General features: G+C 37.7%; 1 pseudogene across 1 annotated transcript; it reads left to right on the forward strand.

The window, feature by feature from the left end:
* The first annotated feature begins 474 nt into the window (after window positions 1–474).
* On the forward strand, window positions 475–1,193 carry LOC306659297 (transmembrane protein 179B-like; annotated as a pseudogene). Its single transcript has one exon. The product of its transcript is annotated as a transmembrane protein 179B-like (transcript).
* Window positions 1,194–9,599: the final 8,406 nt, after the last annotated feature.

Genomic DNA, 9,599 nt, shown 5'->3' on the forward strand with positions numbered 1-9,599 from the left:
CCCAAGAGGCAGAAGACCAGCACAGCTGAGAAAGGTAAGAATATGCGTTACCCCAAGAGTGCCGGTCCTGTATGCCTCCTGGGCCTAAGAATCCAAGGAGAAGGAACACTGTCCTGCCAATCAACAGATCAAGTAGAAATTAATCACCACTAAGACTAGATGGCTTTTCCCCTCCAATGCCAGGAGCTCTCCTTCGCCATGCATTCCAATATACTCTCAAACACCGGGCATCTTAGAAAGGGAAGCAGGAGAAGGGGGAGAAATTAAGAGAAACAGCATTTTTATGAAAAAGTGACTAAACGTTACCTAAAAGGACTGTTTGAATTATCAACTTGGATAGGCTTGGAGCTAGACTAAACATGGGTCAATCTTTCCACTAAGCCTTCGATGGAGACTTGAGTGAGAAAGCTGTAGAAGTTCATAAATTTAAAAACAAAAAAAGAGAGAGGGCACTGCTTTCCTGGGCCTGGTGCCATGGTGCTGCCCTGGCTGCAGAGCTTCGAGCTAGCGCTGTCCCTGCCATCTTCCTGTGTGGCGCTCACCCGAGCTCCTTCAGAGGTAGCTGACCATTGCATGGTGTGACCGCCTTGAATGGATCCTCCTTGGCCCTAGCCCATCCCTGGGTCCCATCCCTCTGCTACTTTGTGACTGGGGCCTCTGGCTTCCTGGTCCTCTGCTGCCTCCAGCTTTTGCTCTTTTGGGTCTACAGCAGCTGCATCGAGGACTCACGAAGAGGTCTTCTAGGGCTCTGCATTGCCCTGACTGTCTCAACTATAGCGGTCTTCCTTTCTGTGGTCTCAGTGTCTGCCTGTATCCTGTGATTTGGCACCAGGTCTTTCTGCAATTCCATTATCTCCCTAAACGGTACAATTAGCTGCTCTGAAGCTCAGAAAATTCCATGGACACCTTCCGGAACAACTTTACTCCAACCTACACAATGCTGAAATGGCATCTGGTGAAACCGAATCTGGGTGAATCTGGTAATGTGGTGTGTGGTCTTGGTGCTCCAGGTCATGTAGTAGAAGCCCAAAGTCACCCCATACCAGCCTCTGGAGAGGGGAGCCCCTGAGTGGAGCTCTGAGACAGATGTTCTTGTTGGGCCATGCCTATCCCATTCCAGAAGAGTAACCAAAGAGTTCATTCTGTAGTCAAAGACTTTGTGCCCAAGTGCCTGTAATTCTCTTGTCCCCACACAGCCCTGTTTGTGCTGAAAGCCCAGTTTTCCCCCCAGGAAGAAAAGGAAACAGGTCCCTCTGCACCTCTCTTCCTATAGCTGTTTTTGTACCAAAATATTATACTACTTTCTTCAAAAAAAATTCTACATACATTTTCTAAGTAAAATTTCTAAGTACATTGAAGAAATGGTTTGAGCGTACTTTTTCAATTCTACTGTGCAATTCTCTTTAACATAATTTTATGTGTTATATTTTGTATGATTTTATATGCTCATTTTGTATGACATGTTGTATGATATATTGCATGATATATCATACAATGGGTTAGTTATCTGATGCTGCCACTTAAAAAATTAACCACAAATGAACAGCTGAAACAACACATTTATTATTTCGGTTTCTGAGAATCTCACAAGACTGAAATCAAGCTATAGGCAGGTGGCTATAGCTCTCAACTGGGGTTTGGAGTCTTTTTCCAAGCTCACTGGTCATTGGCAGAATTCAGTTCCTTTCAAGTGCATGATTGACACCCTGTTTCCTTTACATAGGATCACCTTCATCTTCAAGTCAAGAAGGGAAACAAATCTTTTTTGTGCTTTGTATCTCTCTGGCTTCTCTTTCAGCTGCCTTTCTCTGCCTTCCTCTTCTGCTTTTAGGGACTTATGTGATTACACTGGGCTCACCCAAATATCCAAGATAATCTTCCTATTTTAAGATAAACTAATTAATAACCCTAATTATATCTGCAAAGTCTCTTATGATGTGAAATAACCACAGGAGTAACGTCAAGGTGATAGAGATTCCAGAGATCAAAATTCTGCTTAGCATACATGAAGTTTGTCAAATAGCTTGTTCTGTTTAATTTCCTACTGTTATCCATTCAGATTCTTTGTGGTTTTGTTTATAATATACATTTTGGAAAAAAAATACTTTTATGAAGCTTGAGCATAGGTCCTTGACCAAGGAATTTTGGAGAGGAGCTGTTGCTGGTTCTGTCCCCAAGAAGCATGATATACATTAACTATTCACAGGCATTCAATTCATAGGGACCTTTCACACCTGCAAATAACAGAGAGGGAAGGGAGCTGGTAGGAAAACTGAATAAGGCACTATGCTGTCAACCTCCATTAATAAATACCCCAATCATGTTCTAAGAGCTCCCATTCTCATTGGAGAACACATCCTGAATACTTATGTGACATAAATCCAGAGGAAAAACATCTTTTTCTAGTCTCTTGTGTCTGAACATACAGAATTAAGTTGGAGCCTTACATACTTGGCCAGGATGTCACAGTTACAATCTATACATCAGAGAAAGGCAGAACATGCCAAGCAAAAGCAAGAAGGCCCATGGACCCAAACTCCCCATACTCAGCTTCAGACTGCAGACATTCTGTTATGTCAGCCCATACCCATGCCTTGGGTAACAGGGTGTGAGAGTTCAGCAAAGGAACCAGTCTTAGTTTGTGTTGCTAAAACAACATACCTGAGTCTGGGTAATTTATAAAGAAGAGATATTTATTTTGGCTCAGTGTTCTATCCAAAATCAGGCAGCCACATCTGGTCAGCTTCTGGTGAGAGCCATGTGCTGTGTCATATAACCATGAAAAGCAGAAAGGAGCATGTGTGCAAAGAGGGACAGAGGGTAGACTTATCTGCTTTATAAAGAACCCCACTCAGGGCGACTAATCCAGTGCCACAAGACCTGACTCACACCCAGGAGACATAACCCCATCTCTCTAGAAATATATTAATCCCTTCCAAAAGAAGTGCCCCCTTGACCTAGTCACCTCCAGCTAGCCTCATCTCTTAAATGTCCCCTCCCTGTCAACATGGCTATATCAGGAACCAAACCTGTGCACACAAACTTTGGGACAAGCCAAATTCAAACCATAACAGAACTAGTCAGTACCTCACTCAAAGGTTGAGAAAGAAGTCCTTCTAGTCCTGGATTTATTTGAACTTCAATGAAGTAGGTAAAAATACCTTGTGGTCCTTCTGGAATAATCTTTAATTTGGTCTTAAATAAACCGACTGCAAATATATGTGTTTATGACCACAGATGCTCAGGAAATAATTATGTGTAAAAACAAAAACAAAAAAAGAATGCTTTATTTATGATCCTATGTTAATAAGCCATAAAATCCCATTAAGGTAGATAATTATGCAGATATTTTAAAATTATACACTTAAAATTAAATAGAAATGTGTGCTTACCAATTGTAGTCCCTATAGGTGGCATCTCCAATTACTGGAGAAGTTGTAAAATACACTGTGATAATAACTTAATTATTTGGAAATTTATTTATATACCATCTTTACCTGATACCCTGTGCTAATATTTAGTCCAAAGGGATTTAAAAAAAGAAAGACTATCCAGTAAAAGACCACAAAGTGCCAGAAGAAAATAAAAATAAGCATGACATTCAAATAATCTCATGGTACATCAGTCCTTTCAAACCATGATATCGAAGTAAGAAGTAATCACATTACTTACACAGTCCTTTCCATTTGATGGTGAAGATAAAACTGAGTTATTTTTGGTTTTTATGTCTTTTAGTTTCAAAGGCACTATAGCATCATGATTAAAGTCCAGGATTTAGATGCCAGCTCCATCCTTCTGAACCATGTGTCCGTAGATAAATTCCATACATTTCATGGCTGACTCTCCTGGACTGTAATATGGACATAATAACAGCCTTTACTCTGTGAATGAGAATCAGGAATGTAAACACATGGTTTACATGGGCTCTGACCCACAGTAATCACTCAACAAATACCTATTTTTATTATAATCCCTTTTTCCCTCATCTCTTTTGTGCTTATTTTAAAGACACATAAATTTAAAACTAGAGACATGGCTTCCATATTTTTTAAAATCTCTTTTCTGATTTATTTACCTCACTCTTTCCTTCTGATTCTGAGAGGACATACTAGTTTCTCATCACTTTTTTTTAATTGTAAACAAATGGGATACATGTTGTTTCTCTGTTTGTACATGGCATAAAGGCATACCATTTGTGTAATCATAAATTTACATAGAGTAATGTTCTTTGATTCATTCTGTTATTTTTTCCCTTCCCCCCACCCCTCCCACCCTTCTTTTCCCTCTATACAGTCCTTCCTTCCTCCATTCTTGCCCCCCTCTCTAACCCTAATTCTAACCCTAACACTAACACCTCTCACCCCCCATTATGTGTCATCATCCGCTTATCAGTGAGATCATTCTTCCTTTGGTATTTTGAGATTGGTTTATCTCACTTAGAATGATATTCTCCAATTTCATCCATTTGCCTACAAATGCCATAATTTTATCATTATTTATAGCTGAGTAATATTCCATTGTATATATAAACCACAGTTTCTTTATCCATTCATCAATTGAAGGGCATCTAGGTTGGTTCCATAGTCTGGCTATTGTGAATTGAGCAGCTATGAACATTGATGTGGCTGTATTCTCTGTAGTATGCTGATTTTAAGTCCTTTGGGTATAGGCCAAGGAGTGGGATAGCTGGGTCAAATGGTGGTTCCATTCCAAGTTTTCTAAGGAATCTCCACACTGCTTTCCAGAGTGGCTGCACTAATTTGCAGCTCCACCAGCAATGTATGAGTGTACCTTTCTCCCCACATCCTCGGCAACACCTGTTGTTGCTTATATTCTTGATAATCGCCATTCTAATTGGGGTGAGATGGAATCTTAGGGTGGTTTTGATTTGCATTTCTCTTATTACTAGAGATGTTGAACATTTTTCCATATGTTTGTTGATTGCTTGTAGATCATCTTCTGTGAAGTGTCTATTCATTTCCTTAGCCCATTTGTTGACTGGATTATTTGCATTCTTGGTGTAGAGTTTTTTGAGTTCTTTATAGATTCTGGAGATTAGTGCTCTATCTGAAGAATGATTGGCAAAGATTTTCTCCCACTCTGTAGGCTCTTTCTTCGCATTACTGATAGTTTCTTTGCTGAGAGAAAGCTTTTTAGTTTGAATCTATCGCAGTTATTGATTCTTCCTTTTATTTCTTGTGCTATGGGAGTCCTGTTGAGGAAGTCTGGTCCTAAGCCGACATGTTGAAGATCTGGACCTACTTTTTCTTCTATAATCTGCAGGGTCTCTGGTCTGATTCCAAGGTCCTTAATCCATTTTGAGTTTAGTTTCATGCATGGTGAGAGATATGGGTTTAGTTTCATTCTGTTGCATATGAATTTCCAATTCTCCCAGCACCATTTGTTGAAGAGGCTATATTTTCTCCATTGCATATTTTTGGCCCCTTTGTCTAGTATGAGAAAATTGAATTTATTTGTGTTTGTGTCCATGTCCTCTATTCTGTACCATTGATCTACCTTTCTATTTTAGTACCAATACCATGCTATTTTTGTTAATATTGCTTTGTAGTAGAGTTGAAGATCTGGTATTGTGATACCCCCTGCTTCACTCTTTCTGCTAAGGATTGCTTTAGCTATTCTGGGTTTCTTATTCTTCCAGATGAATTTCATAATAGCTTGCTCTCTTTCAGTAAGGTACGTCATTGTGATTTTAATTGGAATTGCATTGAATCTGCATAACACTTTTGGTAGTATGGCCATTTTGACAATATTAATTCTGCCTATCCAAGAACTTGGGAGAGCTTTCCATCTTCTAAGACTTTCTGTAATTTCTTTCTTTAGTGTTCTGTAGTTCTCATTGTAGAGGTCTTTCACCTCTTTTGTGAGATTGGTTCCCACGTATTTTATTTTTTTCCGAGGCTATTGTGAATGGGGTAGTTTTCCCAATTATTCTTTCCAAAGATTCATCACTTATGTATAAAAATGCATTAGATTTATGTGCATTGATCTTATATCCCACTACTTTATTGAATTCACTTATGAGTTCTAAAAGTTTTCTGGTGGAATTTCTGATTCCTCTAAGTATATAATCATATCATCAGCAAATAGGTATAGTTTGAGTTCTTCTTTTCCTATTGTATCCCTTTAATTTCTTTGGTCTGTCTAATTGCTCTGGCTAAAGTTTCAAGGACAATGTTGAATAGAAGTGGTGAAAGAGGGCATCCCTGCCTTGTTCCAGTTTTTAGGGGGAATGCTTTCAGTTTTTCACCATTTAGAATGATATTAGCCATGGGCTTAGCATAGATGGCCTTTACAATGTTAAGGAATGTTCCCACTATCCCTATTTTTTCTAGTGTTTTGAGCATGAAGGGGTGCTGTATTTTATCAAATGCTTTTTCTGCATCTATTGAAATAATCATGTGATTCTTGACTTTAAGTCTATTGATATGGTGAATTACATTTATTGATTTCCAGATGTTGAACCAACCTTGCATCCCTGGGATGAAACCCACTTGATCATGGTGCACTATCTTTTTAATATGTTTTTGTATGCGATTTGCTAAAATTTTGTTGAGAATTTTTGCGTCGATGTTCATTAAGGATATTGTTCTGAAATTTTCTTTCCTCCATGTGTCTCTGTCTGGTTTAGATATCAGGGTAATATTGGCTTCATAGAATGAGTTTGGGAGGGTTCCCTCCTCTTCTATTTCATGGAATACTTTGAGGAGTATTGCAATGAGCTCTTCTTTAAAGGTTTTGTAGAACTGGGCAGAGAACCCATCTGGTCCTGGACTTTTCTTTGTTGGTAGGCTTTTGATGACCTCTTCTATTTCATTACTTGAAATTGGTCTATTTAAATTGTGTATGCCCTCCTGGTTCAGTTTAGGCAATTCATATGTCTCTAGAAACCTGTTGATGTCTTCAAAATTTTCTATTTTGTTGGAGTATAGATTTTCAAAATAGCTTGTAATTATGATTTGTATTTCACTCGTGTCTGTTGAGATATTTTCTTGTTCATTCCAAATTTTAGTGATTTGGGTTTTCTCTCATCTTCTCTTTGTTAGTGTGGCTAAAGGTTTATCAATTTTGTTTATTTTTTCAAAGAACCAACTATTTATTTTGTCAATTTTTTGTATTGTTCCTTTTGTTTCAATTGCATTGATTTCAGCTCTGAGTTTAACTATTTCCTGTCTTCTACTGCTTTTGGTGCTGGTCTGTTCTTCTTTTTCTAGGGTTTTGAGCTGTAGTGTTAGGTTGCTTATTTGTTGAGTTTTACTTCTTTTATTAAATGCGCTCTGTGAAATAAATTTTCCTCTAAGTACTGCTTTCATAGTGTCCCAGAGATTTTGATATGATGTTTCTTTGTTCTCATTTACCTCTAAGAATTTTTTAATTTCTTCCTAATATCTTCTGTTATCCATTCATCATATAATAGCATATTGTTTAATCTCCAGGTGTTGGAGTAGTTTCTGTTTTTTACTCTTTCGTTTATTTCTAACTTCAATCCATTATGACCTGTTAGAATACAAGGTAGTGTCTCTTTCTTCTTGTATTTGCTAACATTAGCTTTGTGGCATAATATATGGTCTATTTTAGAGAAGGATCCATGTGCTGCTGAGAAGAAAGTGTATTCACTCTTGCTTGGATGGTATATTCTATAAATGTCTGTTAAGTCTAAATTATTGATAGTGTTATTGAGATCTATGGTTTCTTTGTTCAATTTTTGTTTGGAAGATCTGTCCAGTGATGAGAGAGGTGTGTTAAAATCACCTAGTATTATTGTGTTATGGTCTATTTGGTTTCTGAAATTGAGAAGGATTTGTTTGACATACATGGATGAGCCACTGTTTGGGGCATAGATGTTTATGATTGTTATATCTTGCTGATTCATGCTTCCCTTAAGCAGTATGAAATGTCCTTCTTTATCCCTTCTGACTAACTTTGGCTTGAAGTCCATATTATCTGAAATGAGGATGGATACTCCAGCTTTTTTGCTGAGTCCATGTGCATGGTATGTTTTTCCCCCTCCTTTCACCTTTAGTCTATGGGTATCTTTTTCTATGAGGTGAGTCTCTTGCAGGCAACATATTGTTGGATCTTTCTTTTTAATCCAATCTGCCAGTCTGTGTCTTTTGATTGATGAATTCAGAACATTAACATTCAGGGTTATTATTGAGATATGATTTGTATTCCTGGTCATTTGGTTCATTTATTTAATTTTATTTATTTATTTATTTATTTATTTATTTATTTATTTGACACGACTTAGATCCTCCTTTATTTGACAATTCCTTTAGGATAATTCCTCCCTTTGCTGAATTGCTTCTTTGTTTTTCATCTCTTCCTCATGGAATATTTTGCTGAGAATGTTCTGTAATGCTGGCTTTCTTTTTGTAAATCTTTTAGCTTTTGTTTATCATGGAAGGATTTTATTTCATCGTCAAATTTGAAGGTAAGTTTTGCTGGGTATAAGATTCTTGGTTGCCATCCATTTTCTTTCAGGGCTTGAAAAATGTTTTTCCAAGCCCTTCTAGCTTTTAGGGTCTGGATTGAAAAATCTGCTGATATCCGTATTGCTTTCCCCCTGAATGTAATTTGATTCTTTTCTCTCACAGCCTTTAAAATTCTGTCTTTATTTTGTATGTTAGATATTTTCATTATAATGTGCCTTGGTGTGGGTCTGTTGTAATTTTTGTGTATTTGGAGTCCTATAAACCTCTTATACTTGATTTTCCATTTCATTCTTCAGATTTGGGAAATTTTCTGATATTATTTCATTGAATAGATTGTTCATTCCTTTGGTTTGTTTCTCTAAGCCTTCCTCAATCCCAATAATTCTTAAATTTGGCCTTTTCATGATATCCCATAATTCTTGTAGATTCTGTTCATGATTTCTTACCATCTTCTCTGTTTGTTCAACTTTGTTTTCAAGGTTAAATATTTTGTCTTCAATGTCTGAGGTTCTGTCTTCCAGGTTCTATCCTACTGGATATGCTTTCTATGGAGTTCTTAATTTGGTTTATTGTTTCCTTCATGTCAAGGATTTCTGTTTGGTTTTTTTTCAATATCTCTAACTCTTTATTGAAATGATCTTTTGCTTCCTGTATTTGCTCTTTTAACTGTCGATTGTTGCGATCATTCAATGCCTGCATTTGCTCTTTCATCTCATCGTTTGCTTCCCTGATAATTTAATTATGTACATTCTGAACTCCCTTTCTGTCATTTCTTCTGCCTTGCTGTCATTGGATTTTATTGATGTAACATCTAGATTTGTTTGGGGCATTTTCTTCCCTTGTTTTCTCATATTGTTCAGGTATCGGTGGACTGCTAAGATATTGCAGATTTCCTCTATTGACTTACACTGTCCCTGAAGATTTCTAGTATATCCCTTCTTAGCCTTCAGTGGGCTGAAGTCTTGGAAGAAGTTGATAGTGCGGTGCTCCACAAGGAAGCTGCCTCTCTAGGGGTGGTGGCCTTGAGGTGGGGTATATTCCCTGCTAGTGTGCAGAGGTGCCTCCATTTGTTGACCAATGGTCATCCAAAGGGGACCTAGGCTGCGGGCTGAGGCAAGGCCTATTTGGGCCTGTGTCTCTGGTTTT

The sequence above is a fragment of the Sciurus vulgaris genome (assembly GCF_902686455.1).
Source record: "Sciurus vulgaris genome assembly, chromosome: 4".
NCBI lineage: Eukaryota > Metazoa > Chordata > Mammalia > Rodentia > Sciuridae > Sciurus > Sciurus vulgaris.